Below are 19860 nucleotides of genomic sequence, written 5' to 3'. Positions count from 1 at the left end.
CTCCTGGAATGGAATAAAATTAAAACATGAACTTTTTCCATTAACAAAAATAACAAATAAATATGTAAATCAACTTAAAATCGGTTATCACCATGTGCATTTGCGGATATATGTATGTATGTCGAACTGAAATTGTTCCCGAATAAAAAAGGGGGTGTACCGAAGGCCCAATTTATTGAAAATAATTAATTGGATGATTTTAACACACCTTGTTCTACTATCGGTTTTTTTTGTGATTATTTTTATTTGTACATCGAAACAAAGAATTGGAAATAATTGGGGATAATTGAATTAAAAACGCGGAAATCAGACTTGAGCTGAGAGAAATTGGTCGATTTGAAATGTTTCGAACACATCCCAAAATTGTCGGTCATTCGCTCGCATTATGCGTGTAGATTCGCCCGCTTTAGGTTCATCGGAATTTTTCTTTATTTCATGATTCGGTATGAAAAGCTGACAAACCCATTTTTGTCCTGGAAAATAGAAAATCGTTTTTCCGGCCGGAACTTCTAAGGCCTAGCAAACTTAGTCGTCAAAAAATAAATACTGCTGGGTACGATCTATTTTTAGAACAAAGGAAGACGAATCGAACTCTTCAAATTTTAAATCCACGCCATTAGTCGTATAAATTTATACGTCATCGTCAGAGAGAGCTTTTTTCTCCTTTGTTACGATCTGTCAGTTTTTCTATTTTGCTATTTAGTATGGAAATGAAAACTAAAATTGAGATATCTTTGCTGTTTTAAGTGGTTTTTCATATTTTTTTGGACCAAAATGTTTTAAAATGTGTTTGGAATCGATTGGCATTAACAGATTGTGCGAAAATATTTTTTATATTTTATTATTTTGTTAATGTTAATCGATTCCAAACACACTTTAAAACATTTTGGTGCAAAAAAATATGAAGAACCAATTAAAACAGCAAAGATATCTCAATTTTAGTTTTCATTTCCATACTAAATCGCAAAATAGAAAAACTGACAGATCGTAACAAAGGAGAAAAAACTCTCTCTGACGTATAAATTTATACGACTAATGGCGTGGATTCTTGTGAGTTCCATTATGTCCATTGCTTTAAGTGAAACCGGTAATCATGGAGAATAAAACTAGTTGACGGTAAAAAAAAAGCGCGACAACGTTTTATACAATTCAAAATGAAAGCTCCAGAAATGAAAAAAAATGGCGGTTTTTCAATCATTTCGGGTTTTCTTTACTATTTTTAATTAATTAGAAGTGTTTTGAATCAAATTCCACTTGGGAATATTTGGAATATCGATTTCAATAATAAAATATTGGTCCCAAAGCATCTATATGTGTAAATAATGTGAAATTCTACATCTTTTGTGCTCAGTGTAGAGCTGTTTTAAAACGGTATTATCATTCGTTTCATAAATTATGTTAAACATTTTTTCTGCAATTTGGTGATGAAACGTCCAAACTTTAATATTTTGCAGTCCAATACATGTAGCAATGTGAACTCCGTTCAATAATGATTACACAAATTGAGGTTTATTTTATACAAAGGACGCCGTTTACGTGAAGCTTTTCAACAGATGGCTCTCAAAGTAGTATGTCATCTTTCTCGAAATTAAATATCATTATTTATTATTTATTTATTTATTTCGTCAATGGCATCCGCCCCCTGACTACTTGCATTTTTAATTTTACAATAAAAGAACAGAAAAAGATTATACATGTCAAGTTGAATGACAAAAAATAGAACAAAAACATAAATAAAAACATTCACCAACGTCACATAGGAGTGAGTCACGTCTCGTTTGACCAATAACCAGAAAGTCGTCAATCTTAACTAGAAGAATAATTCAATCACTACACTTCAGTTCTATGTTGTTGTCTCGTTTTCGCTTATGTGATAAAATAGAATACACACTTGTCACTATCAGTCTCGGCAAGCCTCGACTTCTTCGTGACAAGTGTGTAATATCTATTATAATTTATTATTATTAGATTTTCACCAGCACGGAAATTTGAAAATTTCATATCAGCCTATGACGAAGGAATTTAAGGATATTTTGGAAACAATCCTAAATGTCGATTAAGATTATCCACAATCGACCCAGGCGACATTGCCTATGAACCTTGGGGGTCTCGGTATAGTGAAGCCACATTTCTTTGCGAGCTTTCTTGGATCCTCTTTCGGTGTTAAAGGTCATGTCTCACAAATCCTAAACTCTCAAGATTTGACCTTTATTGCTAATTTTGAGGATGCTATGGAGAAATGGAAATGTCTGAACTGTCAAGAACCTACATTGAAGTACTCGCAATTAGGTCTCATTAACATTCAACGGATAATTGAAAATAATTTAAATTTTTCATCTAAAATTCATTTATCTCGTTTCAAGGAGCAACATTCAATACCTTTTTCGAATATAGGATGTACAATATCCATAAATGTACAATAACTCAATCAGAATTTGTATTGATTTAGGCCTAGGATGTAATATCTGTTCCGCACATACATGTGTGAGTATGTAAATCGCTAGTATCTCCGGAAGGCTTACATGGGTTGAGCTGCCAGAAAAGTGTTAGTAGATATCAACGACACACCGAATTGACTGACATCATCAGTCGAACACTATCATCGTTACACATTCCTAACAAACTAGAACCGAAAGTATAATCAAGGAATGACGGAAAGAATCCAGATGGCGTAAAGGAAAATCATTCGTATGGGATGCCACATGTGTTGACACTTTCGCTGATTCATACTTATCAAAAACATCTAAAAAAGCTGGGCAACTACCTAATTTAATACGTTACTTTTCGTAAAAGGATAAATTTCCTACGAGCCAACATAGCGCCCTAACTTTACATTTTGAAAAAAGGGTATAGTTTTATTTGCAAAATTTAGTCATCAGTTTTACGTGGAAAAATTTTATAAAACAATTTAATGCGACAAGTATAGTAAAACCCAGGCGTCAAACACTAAACAAAAAATCTAGACACCAACAACATCAGAGTCAATTGAAAATGCAAGACCATTTTATAGGCGAGAAAATTGGCGGCTACTTCAGCCCGGTAAGTGAAGTAAACATTGAGCTTTAATTTTGCGGTCTATTTTGGTTGTTTTCGTCTTGTTACAAATCGACACAATTTAATAATTTATAGACATTGTAGCAGCAGCTCTTGTCAAACTATAAATACAATCGTAAAAGACCGGCTATGTTATGTCGTATGCTTTAAATTTTGCTCACAGCAAGAATTAGAATGCGGTTCTTTATCGTCCAGAGAATAAAACAACTTTAGATTGAATTCTCCGAAAACTAGTACACACGACAAACATTAACATCATTTGTATGGATGACCCAACAACTGTCAATTATTCTAATTGAAGCTTGTCAGTGGCTATACCACAGCGTTTGACTTTACAGCACGTGCCGGAGGGCCATAAAATTTTCCATTAAAGTCAAGACGAAAAGATCAATAAATAAACAAATAAAAACACTCACTGTCCGTAGCATATATCAAGCCTTTCTACGCTCATTTCCATTCTTCTGTCTCTCCCAACCCTCCACGCATTCAACTTTGTAATATAAAGACTCCTCATTGCCTTCTTCTTCGGTTGTTCTTTTTTTCTGTTTCGTTGTTATTGACGAGACATTGTGTGAATTGTCAACACAAATCTACCAAAGCTCTTGTGGCACATATCACATTCAAAGCTTTTCACATACACGACTTTGTGTCGCTTGGCTCTTCGTATTCGGTAAATCGTTCTGGACAATTGACGACAAGCTATGATTCGGCCTTCTTCATTGATGTATTTCAATTTTGAACGAACTGCAATAAAACCAACGCACTTCAAGCAAAAGTGATCATAGTTGACAGCTGCCAAATAGGGTACTATTTTGTATGAAATGGTTTTTTACATTGTTTTACAGTTGTGTGACACACTGTCAAGTTTCAGTACCCTATTTAGAGTACCACTCATGCTTGAAGTTCGTTGATAAAACCAACGGAACGGAGATTTTGGTTTTTTGTTTGGTCAAGTTGAATTTCCGTGTAGACACTGATTGCAAAGTTTTTTTTTACATTTTAATTAATTTAATTGGAAAAGAAGTAGCATATTCGGTGTAGCACTGTAATGTACCATCCGCCACCGGTTCGAAAACATTTCTAATAACTAAAACTAAAAACGCGAAATTTCGAATCGAAATACAAAAATTTCCGATGAATGCCTACCTGTATTTCGATTCGAATTTTCGGGTTTAAGTGACTTTCAAAATAATTTATAAATACAGTTTTAACTTTTTTCGGCATATGATACTAAACAAAGTATCTTATAATAACGTTCTACATCGATAAAAAATATTTTTTTTTGTTTTGAACTTATTTTTGGTTTGATTTTACTTCAATTTTGCAGACACACTGGTAAACAGTTTAGCCTACGTTAACACAACAACGACAAAATAGTTTTTCTTTATATTGGATCAATTTACACTTGCAAGTACAAAAAATTGCTATTGCATTTTGATATATCAGAGTAATATAACCTATCCCCCTTATGAAACATTTATCGTTTTAGTGATTTGCATTAAGATTTGTTGGAAACGTTTTTGAGGGAAATAAGAAAAAAACTGGTTTTAACAAAGCTAATTATTTTTTGTTATTATACGACACTCTACGTGTGGTTGCTAGGAATCTCGCGCCGCGTCATTCACAATAATTCACATTTTGACACAGTTTGTATAAGGAAGATGTCACTTTGTGAATTATTGTGAATGACGCGGCGCGAGATTCCTTAACACCTCTACGTGTACACTAGCAGTTTTAGCTTTTGAGTCATACACCGTTTTTCCGCATTGGAGCCCCAGCCCCATTCAACTTGCACCGAATAAAACATTGTATAATAGTGTGGAGGTCATGGAAAATTTGTGTTTTTTCGAGTAAATGACAAATGATTGACTTTGTAGACATAATACTGATCTGTATAAGATTTATGAATTGTGTCCGTTAGACGAACTATACGTAGATTGGTTTTACCTCCGATAAAATGTGTCGCCGACATCAGTGTTGAGAACAATGTTGCCTGGGATGTGCCTACCAAAACTCACACAGTCAAATATTACGTATATCATGTTGGGGAAACATGTTTTACGCAATTTTGTTCGTATTTTCCTGTCTTAGTATAATTAGGTTCCAAACAAATTTTTTTTTTTTTCTTCGATGCAGAACATTATTATAAGATACTTTGCTTCGTATTATATGCCAAAAAAATGTTTACTTTTTTTATAGACCATTTTGAAAACCCAAAAAATAACGAAAAAAACGAATTGACGAAACGAAATACACTCCGGAGTGTATTCCGATTCGAATTTTCATGATTTTTTGCGTGTTCAAAGTGTTCTATAAAAAAAATTAAACTTTTTTTTGGCATATAATACGATGCAAAGTATCTTATAATAATGTTCTGCACCGAAGAAAAATAAAAAAAATATTTGTTTGGAACCTAATTGTGTCTGTTGTAATCAAAGGTCTTTTTCATCTGTGAAAAGTGACGTTTTAAATGTCAAATGAACATAAATATGCCCAACGATCGCAAATTTTTTAATTTTTCGTTGACAAAGGAGATTTAGGAAAAATAAAACTTGTTGCGACTATTTCGCATAGTTATTTTCCCGATTGGTATGAAGAAAAGAGATTGTCGAAGTAAAGGACACTAGCTATCGTCGTGGTATGGTATAATCGGTAGAGTTGAATGGGAAAGGTGCAAACTTGAATAAAAATCTTTCCGAGTAATTTACATTTAGTGCAATTGCATTTAGAGAACCAGTTGTTGTTCTTTTTCTGTGTTGTTAACAATTTGTGTGAAATATCAAAGTCACATCAAGATTACTTTTCGGGAGAAGATGAAACCGACTCAGTTTTTCATAATGTTCTTTGCTTTGGTATAAAGAAAACTTATTCTCGATACTCTGTGAAAATAGCTCTCCTACATTCGCTGAAGTTGTTACATGTGTTTTAGGTTACCACAACAAGTGGATCCCGTAGAGGATCAACTGACTGCGATTGTGCGAATCTGGTAATTCTCCTTTTTTTATTTTTACCTCTGAAGACATTGCTTTCAATTCATACAGGTCTACATCGACAACCCTACATACTTTCAAGACTGCTATCCAAAAGTTAAATATGTGAATCAAGTTTATCAGAATTTCAACAACTTATACAATCACCTACTGTTCCAAGGCATTCCGAAGCGATGCAATTTTGCAGAATATAAAAATTTCGTCAAAGGAATGGAAGTGAGAACTTTGCAAATTGTTGACGCTTTTTTCTCATGCACTGAGGATGACTGTACTCCTGTAATAATGAAATCCCACAGAAAATTTACAGATTTTATGATGAAATCGTTTCTCCCTTATGCAATGTGTTCATTCACCAATTATTCACCGGACTGCGCTACAGTTCTAATGCAAACTCTATCGCAAGCATTTGAAAGTGGTGAAAATATTCTCACATCGTTGCTAACGTGTGCGAAATTGAAATCTGAAATGCAACATGGAAATAACCCAGTAAGTGATTTCATAATTGCATCCCAGTTATGCAAAGAAATTAATCTTTCAATTTTTGATCATAGCAAAAGAACTTTCTGCAAGCAATTGCACCGATTGCCCCTCAATTTGGAAGACCTCGATGCAACTGCCTGAAAATGGTAAAATATTTCAAATTTCTCAATATTTAGAAAAGTGACCGATATAATCGATTGCCAGGATGACATACCGATTCCGAGAAGTGAAAGCGAATGTTACTCTTCTGAATATGTTGCTACGCTTAGGAAGTTTATTGAAGTTAATTTTGGTAGAACTAGCAGCGCATACCAAAGCAATAAAAATAGTCAATGTGATTATTCAGACCTTCAAATCTATGTAGAACAGTTTAAGGCGAATGCACTAAAAGTTGCCAATCTTCTTGAGAAAGTCAGACCCACATTCGTTGAGTTGGATCAATTGTCACAAGAGAGAAAAGTTTTGGTACTGAGCTACGTCCCAGCAATCAGACAATACGTGTTAGACAACGATAAATCATGTTACTATGTGCCAAGAACCGTACGACCAAATCCAATGAAAATATCAATGGAAGTTATTGCAATCTTAAGTAAATGTATTGGATACCGAGATCAGTGTTGATCTCATGAGTTTAACGATGTCAATTGAAATTATACCAATCAATGGTGCGATTGTGTCCTTTGTATAAAGTCAAAATAAATAAATGAAAAAATTCGTTTTCATTATAATGTGTAGTTGTCTATAACAGGGGATACGCTGTTTATCCCTCCCGAAGCTAATGTAAGCGTAACACTAAAATAAATGCCTAATTTAAGGACTAAAATGTCTCAACTCATTGAATCAACATTATTATCGCCTAAAAGGTTCCTTTTTATCAGTATTTTCTCATATGCCATTCTATTCGGCACGCGGACGCAACGCCGCCTGTTATTATTTCTCGTTATCAACCAAAGACATCCACTTACAATCAAAAACTGAAGTTTTTTTTCTCTAAATTCTAATCTGTTATGGACAGTAATTATCTGTTATCGATAATGAAGATAAAAATGAACGACAAACTCTGTTAGCAAAATTCATGTCCAAAAAATTAGAGTAAAAGATTTGAATTGACTCGAATTAAAAAAAAAATTGTTCGAAGAAGTAATAGACTTAATAGACTTTCTCTCATGCTAGTGCGATGTGAAAATGGAGTTTTGTTGTTATTCTGAAAGCAGGCCCGTAGCTAGAGCGAAATCTCAGGGTGGGCTCAAGCCCGATACAATTTTTCTTTGTTTGTAATTAAAAATACTTATAATGTGAAGTGCGCCGCAGGCGATTTTTTTGGAAACTACTTAATAAAACCACGGTAGATACAATTTTTTTCAGACGTCTATCCTCCAGGTGAAAATTTTTTTTGAATCGGAGGTGGTCACTTCGTAAAAGAATTTTTCCTTTAAACAAGAGGGCTCGGGCCGACCCTCGGAAAATTTGGAAATTTCAAAATCATGAATTAAAAAAAAATAATACACCAGAATTAAGTGACCAGGTCGATTTTGATCTACTGGTAGTTTGTAGAGAATTAGGTTCCAAACAATTTTTTTTTCTTTGGTGCAGAACATTATTATAAGATACTTTGCTTCGTATTATATGCCAGAAAAATGTTTAATTTTTTTTATAGAACACTTTGAACACGCAAAAAATCATGAAAATTCGAATCGGAATACACTCCGGAGTGTATTTCGTTTCGTCAATTCGTTTTTTTCGTTATTTTTTGGGTTTTCAAAATGGCTTATAAAAAAAAGTAAACATTTTTTTGGCATATAATACGAGGCAAAGTATCTTATAATAATGTTCTGCACCAAAGAAAAAAAAACAAATTTGTTTGGAACCTAATTGATGTACGTTTCTAATAAAAATATCGTCTGTTCGTAAAGGTTGTAACTGTGAGTCAGGATGAGGCATCAAAGTACAAATTTAGTGTTTTGTCAATGATCACCCTACGAATTTTCATTTTATTGGCTTAAATAAAATGAAGGCCTGCGCTACTAAATTAACATATCAAAACACTGCGATGTAGTTTTTCCAGTTTTTTCGAAAAATTAAAAAAAAAAAGTTCTTTTGGGTGCCCACGTTCCAGAGATTTTTTTAAACAAAATGTATGGAAAGTTTGATTGAAAGTTAAATTAATTAATCTACGTACTGGTGGCCTCTGATCTGGCGAACAATTATATGCAACAATTAGCACTTATTTTAACATCTTGACCTTGTTCATTTTATCACCATCGGGAAGATTCCTAGCCATGTCTACCTATCATTGGTTATAGTTTCAATTGCTACAATTGCTACTATATCTCATAGATATTCCAAAAATATCAAACTTGTCCTATTCGCTATCTGGCTTATATTCTTTACGATCTTAAATATGTGGGTAAGTCGACCTACTCAAAATGTCATTAAATGAATTTTGATGAAGTTTTAGTGCAAGGTGATATAGGTATTTAACCGAGAGTTGCGAGTGCTATCGTGAGATGCTTGAGGAAATTTACATGTTGAAAAAATTATCCCAATGACGGTCCACGAAGCCCGTAATTTGTACTATGACGTTTCCAACTATTGGTCTGTCGATTTTATATGAAATACCACAAGCCATAGACACCATAACGTAAGTCTCAATGTACTGACAACATTGAATGCAAGCAAAAATCTATTTAAAATTAATTAATTACTGTAAAAGTGATATTTGCTCTTCGAAATTGAAAATATTTCGATACTCCCAACTATCGGTCAAATACCTTATATTAAAGAAAATTCCCTGTCTCGTAAAAACACGGCAGAGTAAAGTAAACCAGGCACGAGCGCTTGATTTGACTAGAGACCTGTATTATCTTTGTGTTTTGCGAATAAAATTTTTCAATTTATGTCAGTTTTCATTTGAGTTAATTTTCAAACAGTGTATTAGGTTCCTTATTAGATGTTTCAAAAATGAACCGCTCCTGCCTGGTTAATTTTACTCTGCCGTGGTAAAAATCATTTCCAAATTTTTCGTTAATGATAATTTTTGCAAACATCTAGGAATCCTAAACTAAATTTTGTGTACTAAACTTAAACTAATGGAGTATCAATTCTTCGCTTTTTGAAATGTTGATTCAACATTGTTAAATCATACATTTTAGCAGTGATTGCTATTTTGAGTATTCTACTTTTTTAGGCGACTTCATCATATTTGTTCAAAACTTTAGTATCGTACACTCGTCAAGACTAAATTTCCATCATTATTAGTTATTGAATTCAGGTAAGTTTTTGGTCTTGAGTCTTGGAGGTATTTTATGAGTTTAAAAGTACTATACTAAAGGATTTTAGCTGCTGAGGTTACGAAAGCAACAATGATAAAATCCACATTCTGTACTAAGACTGTTAACTTCTTTTAAATTTTTCCCAACTTTATTATTTTTCTCCTTCGCCAGGGTGGGCTCAGACGTAGTCCAGGGTGGGCTTAGCCCACCCCAGCCCACCCGTAGCTACGGGCCTGTCTCAAAGGCACCATTTTAGGTGAGAAAATAATCGTTCTCTCTCCTAAAATGGCGGGTTCAGCCATATATTGGATGGGAAAATGATTATTTTCTCACCTAAAATGGCTCATTACCAAAACACGCTATTTAGTTTATTTTCTTCAAAGTGGTTAACAAATAACTATTGATATGTTTGCCGCTTGTGACAGACATCGTTCATTTGGTTTGCGTCTCGAATTTAGTACTATATCTAACATAATAGAGCTATCGATATATTATACAACTATCAAGAGTTATCTCCATCGGTTTACTATATATGCTGTGGATATTAAGATACATACGGAAACCAATCTTGAAACCAAAAACTGAGAAACGAATAAAAAAAATAGAGAAGCGAAAAGTGTAATTTCCCATAACTAAATAGATGAAGGAAATTTAGATATATCTATTTGTTTAAGCGGTCAAATGTATGCGAGGAAATGCCCTTCAATAATTTTTTTTCCTCGTTTTTTCATATACACCGCAATATCTCGTATCGCTATATCAGAACTCGGCCGCAAAACTCAACTCAACTAGTGGAAAGATATGATCAGAATAACTAAAAGATGTTTTTCTTTTCGTTGTTGGGGTTTTTTTCCCTTCGTCTTTCTCAAATATACATATTTGTGTGTGAAATGGCTAGGCATTTCAATATTTCTTATTTTTTTTGTGTTTGGTGATTTTCTTTCTTTCGGTTTGAATGGATATAAATGGCGATGAGAAGCGAATTTTTCCCCGTTGCGGTTTGGGGAAATAAAGTAGTTATTGTGGATATTACTTTGAATATGGCGATTGCTTTATGAAATTTACATAACTTTTTGTCAGTTCAAGGTTCGAATTTGGGAGTAATATTGAGATTTCGGTTTTTTTTAGAGCAGTGAATTGGACAGTTTAAGTGTCGCATATGACAAAATTATGTTATAGAAAGAATAAATTTTAGCATGTGAAATTCAATTGACCTATGCCAATATAACAGTTTCCTATTTTCGAAAAGTTTGTGTGATCCATTTTTTAGATTTGTAAAGCAGGCCTGATGAACGACAATTTTTTTTTTCAAACAGCAAACAGGACAAAGGCCATGACGGGACAAGCTCTTTTGCTAACAATTTAGAGGCCGATAGTCGAACAGAATTTGACGACAAAAATCTGGATATAAAATGGCAAAATTTATGTTAAAACAAATGAAGTAGAAGATTGTTGAAAATACTTTCTTAAAACGAAGTAATAGACTGACAGATTGAATTATTTGTTTGTTTGTTGGTTGGTTTTGAGACCGTTCTAACAGCCTTTTACAGCCAATTACAAGTTCAGTCTGGACCACCGGCTTTACGTGACTTCCGAACCACGCCTCGAAGTATGTAATTACTCTCTGAGGAAAGTTAGGTGCGAAATTGATATCTCGCCTTAATGTAGGCTAGACATATGTACACAAATTCATCGTATTTGGGTTACGTCATACGATTCATTCAGTGTGTACATCGTTGCAGCCACCAAACACACCGCAACTACCCAAATTATGAAGCTTGAGTGAACTAAGGACGTTACCAATGCGATATAATCGCTAGAAAAATTCCATGCGGAATTTGTCTGTCACGGGAATCGAACCCGGATCATTTTGGTGGAAGGCTAGTACGTATTCACTGAGCCATCCCGTCACAACTCTTACCTGTTGATACTCTTACCTATTTTGAGAGCTGGTCAAACTGCTACAACCAAATCTTTTTTCTGTTGAAAGCTAACACATTCGTAGTCGTTATTGCGGTTCTTTATTTTTGAAAAGGGCAAAGCATCGATGCCTCTTAAAGCTAACATATTCGTTTTCGCTATTGCAGTCATACATTTTTCAAAAAGAATTCTGATACCATCAAAAATTAAATCCGTGACTCATCAACTGCGGGTGTCAGTGTTGACATAATATGGGGGTAAGCCATTATGGTTAGTAAAGTTCGTGAGTATGGGCAATTCCGTGAACTTATGACATTTCTTCTATATATTTTATGTCAGAAATATCACCATGCTCACGAACTTTACGAACCATAATGGTTTACCCCTAATGACTACTGAAGGGACCTGTGTAACGAGAGACTATTTGTGAGAATTTTTTTTCTTTTTTTCCCAAAATTTTCTTATAATTTTCCACATTTTCCCATGTTTTCCGAAATTTTAAAAAAATGGGAAAATATCAGTGTGTCACAGATCTGGTCACGATAAGAATTTTAAATCGAGATGTGTTTAATTCAAGTAGTCTAAAGTATAAATTTGTAGGTCTGACATTATTAATTTCATGACGAAATGTAGTAGATACAAAAATCTACTACATTTGAACGTTGGAAACACCAAACAGCATTTCCCTATAGTTTTCCTCACCTATCCACGTTGTTGTTCAATGTAATTATTATTTTATCATTCATTTTTACCTACTCAAAGAGAGTAAATCACCGATATCTAACAAAAACACGAAATAAATCAAAAGAATTAAATTCGGAAACAATTTAAATATCTATTTACCGAAACGCCTTCGTCGTCAAACACTAAATAAATAACTAATTATAATTAATAACACAAAATCCTCCTTTTTTCCACCCCAGCTCCAAACTCATACACCCTCCACATCAGTCACCCCATTCTTATAAAGCATAAAATATTGAATATACAAAAGTCAAATAAGAACAGCTGAGAGAGTGAGAGTTATTAAACATCGTACGTTTGATCAAAAGAACAGGCCGTCCGATAGCAATTAAAAGTTTCGATTGTCTTTCGCAAAAGAGGATATTGTGATGTCACGCGTTAAACGATTGAACGAAGAGTTTTGTTTTTTTTTAATATTATTTTCTTGCTTCTTATTTCGTGAATAATTTTGTTTCGAGGTTGCAAGAACGCCGCTTCTCCCGTTTTGAGTTGGGAAAATGGAGAAGCAATATTTAATGCCGAAATGTTGAAGATAAAACCATCAGTCGATAAATTTTCCAGTGTGAAAATATTATGTAGAAAATTTTCTTGATGAATATTAATTAATTTGTAAGATTTTAATTAGTTCGTATCTGTCGTCTTAGTTATAAATTAAATGAAAGTGAATTTAAATTGCGAAGAAAGGGTAGAGTCTCTTTTATTAATTTGTTCTTATCATTTGTGTTTAGAATGATTTTATTTGATTATGAAGGGGATGGGAGGGTATTATTATGAAATTGGTCGCTATGATTGCAACATTTTATATATGTACCACTGTACCACGGCTATTTGGAAGGGTTCGTCGTGATTTTTTTTTTTTTAAATAAAATAATCTTCAGGCTTAACACCCCATCCAAAGGCTCATATCATAGTTTGTCATAATTATTTGGGCTTAAAACCTTGGTGAACGCGAACAGGTATCTGTTACGGAATCGGTTGTAAATGAAAAGCTATTCCATTTTAATGCTACATTCGATTCTGTTCACAAAATAAGCTACTGTGTCGATAGATTTGATTTGGTGACTCATACCAACAATCAAGAATTTTAATCTCAAAGTAATTACATCTACGGCGATCTCCTTACCTTACCTTACCGCTATTGTAGTATAGAGATAGGAGTGATATAAGTTTGATCTTCCAAGCCCACACCACGCAAATTAGAGTAAAGTATGGTTACCACTCAACAAAAAATACTCCGTGTGAGAGCCGCGAGAGAACGAGACGTCAAGAAAACAAAGCAAAAATTGAAAAAATTCAATTTCGTCTGTCACATGGAGTACTTTTTGGTTAAATGGAAATCAAGAAGTCCGTATGTCATACGGCGTATGATGATTTCCTGTTGTTTCGTGAGCAGTTCTGAAAATTGCATACCTTAAGAATGCCTAGCTTCCGAAGTGTTGTAGCTGCCGTGAAGATGTTAAACTTAAGGCAGCAATGTAACTGGCGAGAATAATGTAAGCTTGCAACTTTGAAGAAATTACATGTCTAGTGCCATTGTAAATTTAGCAGTAGTATTCTCAATGAGTTGTAACTCTATCGTTAAGATGTTACTCTCTCGCTGAGTTGTAACTCTCTTACTGAGTTGTAACTCTCTCGCTCGCTGAGTTGTAACTCTCTCGCTCGTTGAGTTGTAACTCTTTCGCTGAGTTGTAACTCTATAGCTGAGTAGTACGGTTGTACCTCTTTCGCTGAGTTGTATTTCTCTCGCTGAGTTGTAATTATTTCGCTGAGTTGTAATTCTCTCACTGAGTTGTAACGTTGTAATTCTATAGCGGAATTGTAAAAGCTGACTTGTGCGTATAGTGATGTATATGTTGCAATTTGCTATTGCTTGAACAAATAGAAATAAAAAAAGATTATTTCTATGTGAAATTTTCGCCGTTTCAACGCCCCACAACTTAACTATTTTTTACACCGTTAAGACTTTCCTTTGAATTCTGAAATAGATACTCTAGCTGGCAAAAACTCTGAAAAACCATGCAAAAAAAACCGTCCAACATTTATATTCGTTTAAACTCGTGTTTATCCAAAAGTAATCATTTCCATCACGGTTGCATTACACAGAAAAGCTCCCCGTAATAAGATTTTTTTCTTTGATTTTATGTTAATATCATTTACCATTAATACAAATCCATATTCCATCATAACAAAATAAGAAAAAGAAGAAGAAGGAATGTACATTAAAAATAATCTTTTGCCATAAAACACCAAAACCAATTACATGTACAGAATCCAACGCCATTTCCTTGTTAGTTTTATAACTTGAAAACGGATTTTTACAGGGATAATCCTTTAGAAAAATATAAATACGAAACAAGACAACAATATTGTTATTGTTTGTCTTAATAGTACAATACCGCACAATGCTCTTGTCTCTCGTTGCTGGTTGGTGATGGTGTGGTGTGGTATACCGTTTTCCTGGCTTCTTGTTGTGCATTTTGTACATTTTTTTATTATTATTATTTTGTTCTTTGGTGTAAATTTCATCCCATATTAAGAGAGACCTATAACTTAAATGTCAGACTTTATTAAGTTCGTTACATTTAGAAACCATTACCGATTATGATTTCAATGTGCTTTCCTTTTAGTATAATGTCCTATATTGTCATTATCACATCATTTTTGCTTCTCTCTCTGTCGCAAAAAGTAAAACAAATGGGAACGTGTATTCATGCCGGCACGCAATGTGGTTTTTGAATTTCGTTTTACAAAAAGGAGATTTTTCAATATGCAGTAAATCTTTCAAGGACTTTTTTTTCGAGGATTTGAATATCGTGAATCGTACATGGTCGCATTTATGTTTTCAATTGTGTACACTAACCGCTATATGTAATTAAGCGAAGCGGAAAAAAGGTTCAATTTGAATGGAGCATACAGGTAACACTCAAATATTTGTTCGCCAAAGTTTGGAAGTTTGCATTTTGCCAAGTGTGAGGGCTGCAGCCCAAGCCGAAGGCAATCATATAAAGCAAAATACACAGTCTCGAACATTAAATGTTTTTACTTTAATCACAAAACTCCCTGGAATTGAGTTTAAACGCTCATTTCAATGAAGTAATTAGTCGTTATCCAAGAATGCAGCTAAATTGAAAATTTTTGACAACTAGAAAATGTTGGAAGTGGAGGACTGGCTTCAGGATATTACGGGTAGCACTTATACCCCGGACCTCTACTTGACTATATCACTAGATAGAATTATATCACGATAGACCTTCGATTTGAATTACTTTGATTTCGGTCGCTACCACAGAATAACTCGTCCATTGACTTGACTGACGTAAGACTGACGCTTCAAATGCACGTATGACATTCTCCCACTCAATTGTAGCAAACGACCAATTTTCCGACCATCGACATCTTCATTTTCTTCATATGTACCATCGAACGCCTTCCGACATTGCATAACCTTGACCTTGTTGCACCATTTCAGCCATTGCACAGACTAAAAACATTTTTCTCTTTACTAAGGCCACTACGTCCTAGACCCGGGCGCCGCCGAAAAAAGAGCTAAAAACGATGTCGCCGCCGCCGAATAGTATAAATCGGCTAGCCGATCAGCGCCGCCGCCGATAACTTTAGAAACACTACGCCGCCGTCGGTTGTTTTGTTTATTACTTTTCGGCGCAATTTGCCAATGTTTCTATTTCATTTTCTAATCAAAACTATTTGTGAAATATTTCTCTAAAAAATATTTTTTTAAATGCTTTTGAAAGTTTTCAACGACTTTTTTGAGTTTTTGTACGTTTTTCAATTGTAAAACTTTTATTAAATATTGGAAAAATTATGAAAAATAGTGGTCAAATATAAGGTCCGTCAAATGAATGTTAGGAGCTTCCTTCATTCATATACCACCCACTTGGATTCTTAAAACTCCATTGAATGTGTTTCTGTATCCCATGTGTCAAATGAGAGAGTTAATACTTGGAAATTTTATATGCTATCCCTGCTAAAGGTTTTTAATTTCGCGTGCAAATTACTCGTAGTATATCCCTCTATCATTTTCAATAAAAATATCCAATGTAAAAGCAAAATAAAATGATCGAGTCTGGTTTTTGACGATTGAATTTTAATTAAAAAATGATAAACGTATGCGATTTTTAATTTGTACACCTTCCACTGTCCACAATGTTATTTAAGTCATAGATCGTGGAATGTGTACAAATGTGAAAGCGCAGTACTTTAGCAAAAAATGTCAATCAAACCAAATATAAACGGCGGAAAAAGATTGTTTTATAGTACACTGTTGTATGCGAATAGATGAAGATTGGTTCATGTTGTTTGTGTAATAATATACAGATGGAAACACTGCTTAGGGGGTAAAAATTTCAGTTTTAGTATGTTGCTCAGTCTGCATTGCTTGATGGTTTGTGCAAGGCAGGGAAATCATAAGTTAGTACGCCTGTGGCGAGATAGAAGGAACATTGGAATGACAGTTGGCTTCTATGGGAGAAAATGTGAGAGAGTTCCATACAAATTCTCTCACATTCTCCCCCATAGAAGCCAACTGTCATTCCAATGTTCCTTCTATCTCGCCACAGGCGTACTAACTTATCATTTCTCTGGTGCAAGGTAGATTATATCAGTAGGGCTCAAAAATCGATTTGCCATTTTCTGCTAAAACAATCAGCGTAACGCCTGTATTGTCAAAATCTTCAATTTGAAATGAATGTTTGGCAATATGTAAAAAGCAAAAATCAAAACCACCTGAGCTGTGGCCATCCGTGGACAATGCGAAAACAAATTCCTTCATCTATCTACAATTCCTGCATTAGGCTTATCTAGAAACATTAACACCAACCAAAATGTAGCTATCTCTTCTTTTAACTTAAATTTTAAGATCGAAACGAATTTTCCTTACACATCATTTTTTGTTGAGCGCCGGTTCTCAGCCGAGAGCGCCGCCGCCGCCGATAAATAATTTGATTTACGCCGCCGCCGAATTTTGAAAAATCGGCTCAGCCGATTTCAGCCGCCGCCGATACTCTAGGAAAAAATTACAGCCGCCGCCGAAAAAATAGACCGGCGCCCGGGTCTACTACGTCCCTACGATTCATTTAGACTACTTGACTATATCACTAGATAGAATTATATCAAGTGCATATTCCAACAGAAAATCTTTTCATCGTAAAATCCTCAAAATCAAAGAAAATTCGCGAAATGAAAGAAAATCTTCAAAATCCATAAAAATTCAACAAAAATGGCAAAGAAAATACTCAGAAAGTCATTGAAGGATATCAGATGGAAAGTATTTCAAATTTCAAAGCTAGTGAATCTCATTACGCTAAGAAAATCCGACATCTGCTTTATTTGTGCAACACATAGTTGTGGTCTACGTAGGTAGATGAATAAAAAAAGGTTCAAGTGTGAGAGGCACAATTCTCTATTGGGGAAGGTTGTGAACAGAGTAGTCATGAGAGTAATGCTGTAGTAACCATTCTATATCATTGATAGTTAAAATTTGAATAGTTTAAAAGTTGAATAGTAAAAATTGCAGAAACATTGGTGAATCATAAGCTAAATGAAATTTCATCGATTTAGCTCTTTTTCAACTTGGCTGACGACGACAAACCGTTTAAAACAAAAAAGCATCGTAAACCTAGTCGAAACGGAGCTAAATGAATGAAATTTCATTTTTATTACAAGTCGTTCGTTTCTCGTTTCTGCAACATCTACGTCTAATATACCCGATATTCCCGAAAAAACGATAAAATCTTGGAATAAACCTATTTCGTTAACATCCCTAAAAATGGTTGCGACACACAGCCATATGTTAATTGGTGTAGAGAGCATACTATAATAATACTGTCCAGTATACAGACTGCAGACGATACTTAATCCAAGTCAAATGTACATTTAAAATATATTCTGTACAATAAACAGTGTGCACACCTTAACTTTACCTATTTGAGGCTTGGTCACGTTTATTGCGTACATTTTCAGCATAAAATGCAATTTGTTTGGTTCGGTCACCAGATGCATTTTATTGAAGTTGTTTCGAGACTGCAAAAACACAAACTCGTAATGTATTTCAATTTTTTTTATTTAACTTTACCTTTCGCAATATCATGAGAGACACATTTCCTTGAAATGGTGTTTGTGTGTGTGGAATGCGGTTTTACATAGCCATATGCTCCGCTTTCATTTTGTGGTAAAATTGGATCGAAATTTTATTAAACAAAATAAAAGCCGACTGTTTTGATAGTAAGATGTCCATATATGAGTGTAACGTGCTCAACATAATAATTCATCATTTGGCAATTCGAATGGGTGGCGCAAGTTTCTGCTTCCTTGTGGAAAAATGATTTCAAATAATTTATCTTGATGGAAGAGTCTCTACTTCTTGTTCAGTACTGATAAACGACTTTGTTTACTGTCAATTATTCGGCAAATATTGTGGAGATAAAGAGGTCCCTCAAACCAGAGAGAGTCTGAACGTCTTTTATGAAAAGCTACTTCGACAAAACTAAGAAGTCTCTTTCTATTTCCATATGAATTGCATTGAAGTTGAACACTAAAACAGATCACAGTTTTCATCATTGAAGCTTTCTTCACTGATAAAAAATATCGTCAACATGCTTCCAGTATGTATGAAATGGTTGGCACATAGCTTCATTTCTGCCTTACTTCGGATATGTATATTCCAACGTCTGAGTATATCGTACATGTTCGACGCATAATCATACATACTGCTCGTGACTATTCGTGTCACTCGTATGTTTATACGTCAAGCATGTACGATATCAACGCACTGCTCCGGAGCAGTGCGTTGACGATATACATACCCCCAGACATTTCGACATAAATTATATGTGAATAGCGTGAATAGTGGATATACATATCCGAAGTAAAGAAGAAATGAAGCTGTCTGCCAGCCATTTCATACATACGTCCAGTTGACGCATTTTTAGCCCCGTACGAAGTACTGGGGGCTTATAAGATTAATATGCCGTTTGTAACACGTCGAATTGGAAGCAGACAGTAAGGGCAAAGCATTTGGTTATGTTCATAGATGACGAATCCGCAATAAAAACGAGCCATCAGAATAGTCGGAGCGTTTGCTGCGACTGAGCCCCGTACAAACCCGTATATCTATTGCGTACGTGACCCTAGTGCGTCTGTCACCCTACTTTGACCGTAAGCCTATTGCGCCGGTCAATGTAGTTAAAGTAAAATTATTATGTAATATGTACATCTTACAAATTGCGCATAGCTCAATTACGAAGCCCCGTACGACGTTCCTTTCAAATGAAACAAAAATTTCAAATCGCCCTAAAATTTTATTTTTTTGAAGGGCCTAGTATCGGCCTCAGTCCGAGGACCCAAATTTAATTTGTTTTCAACAACATTCTATTCGGCCTTTG

At 34.5% G+C, this 19860-nt stretch overlaps 1 long non-coding RNA gene across 1 annotated transcript; it reads left to right on the top strand.

Annotated features, from left to right (window-relative positions):
• The first annotated feature begins 6109 nt into the window (after positions 1–6109).
• On the top strand, positions 6110–7207 carry LOC119069754. The gene is made up of 3 exons (XR_005086396.1): positions 6110–6530; positions 6596–6670; positions 6729–7207. It is a non-coding gene; the product is annotated as an uncharacterized LOC119069754 (long non-coding RNA).
• The last annotated feature ends 12653 nt before the right edge of the window (positions 7208–19860 follow it).

Source organism: Bradysia coprophila (assembly GCF_014529535.1).
Source record: "Bradysia coprophila strain Holo2 chromosome X unlocalized genomic scaffold, BU_Bcop_v1 contig_39, whole genome shotgun sequence".
Classification (NCBI taxonomy): Eukaryota; Metazoa; Arthropoda; class Insecta; order Diptera; family Sciaridae; genus Bradysia; species Bradysia coprophila.
The sequence above is the reverse complement of the archived record's forward strand: the minus strand, read 5'-3'. Positions and strand labels throughout refer to the sequence as shown.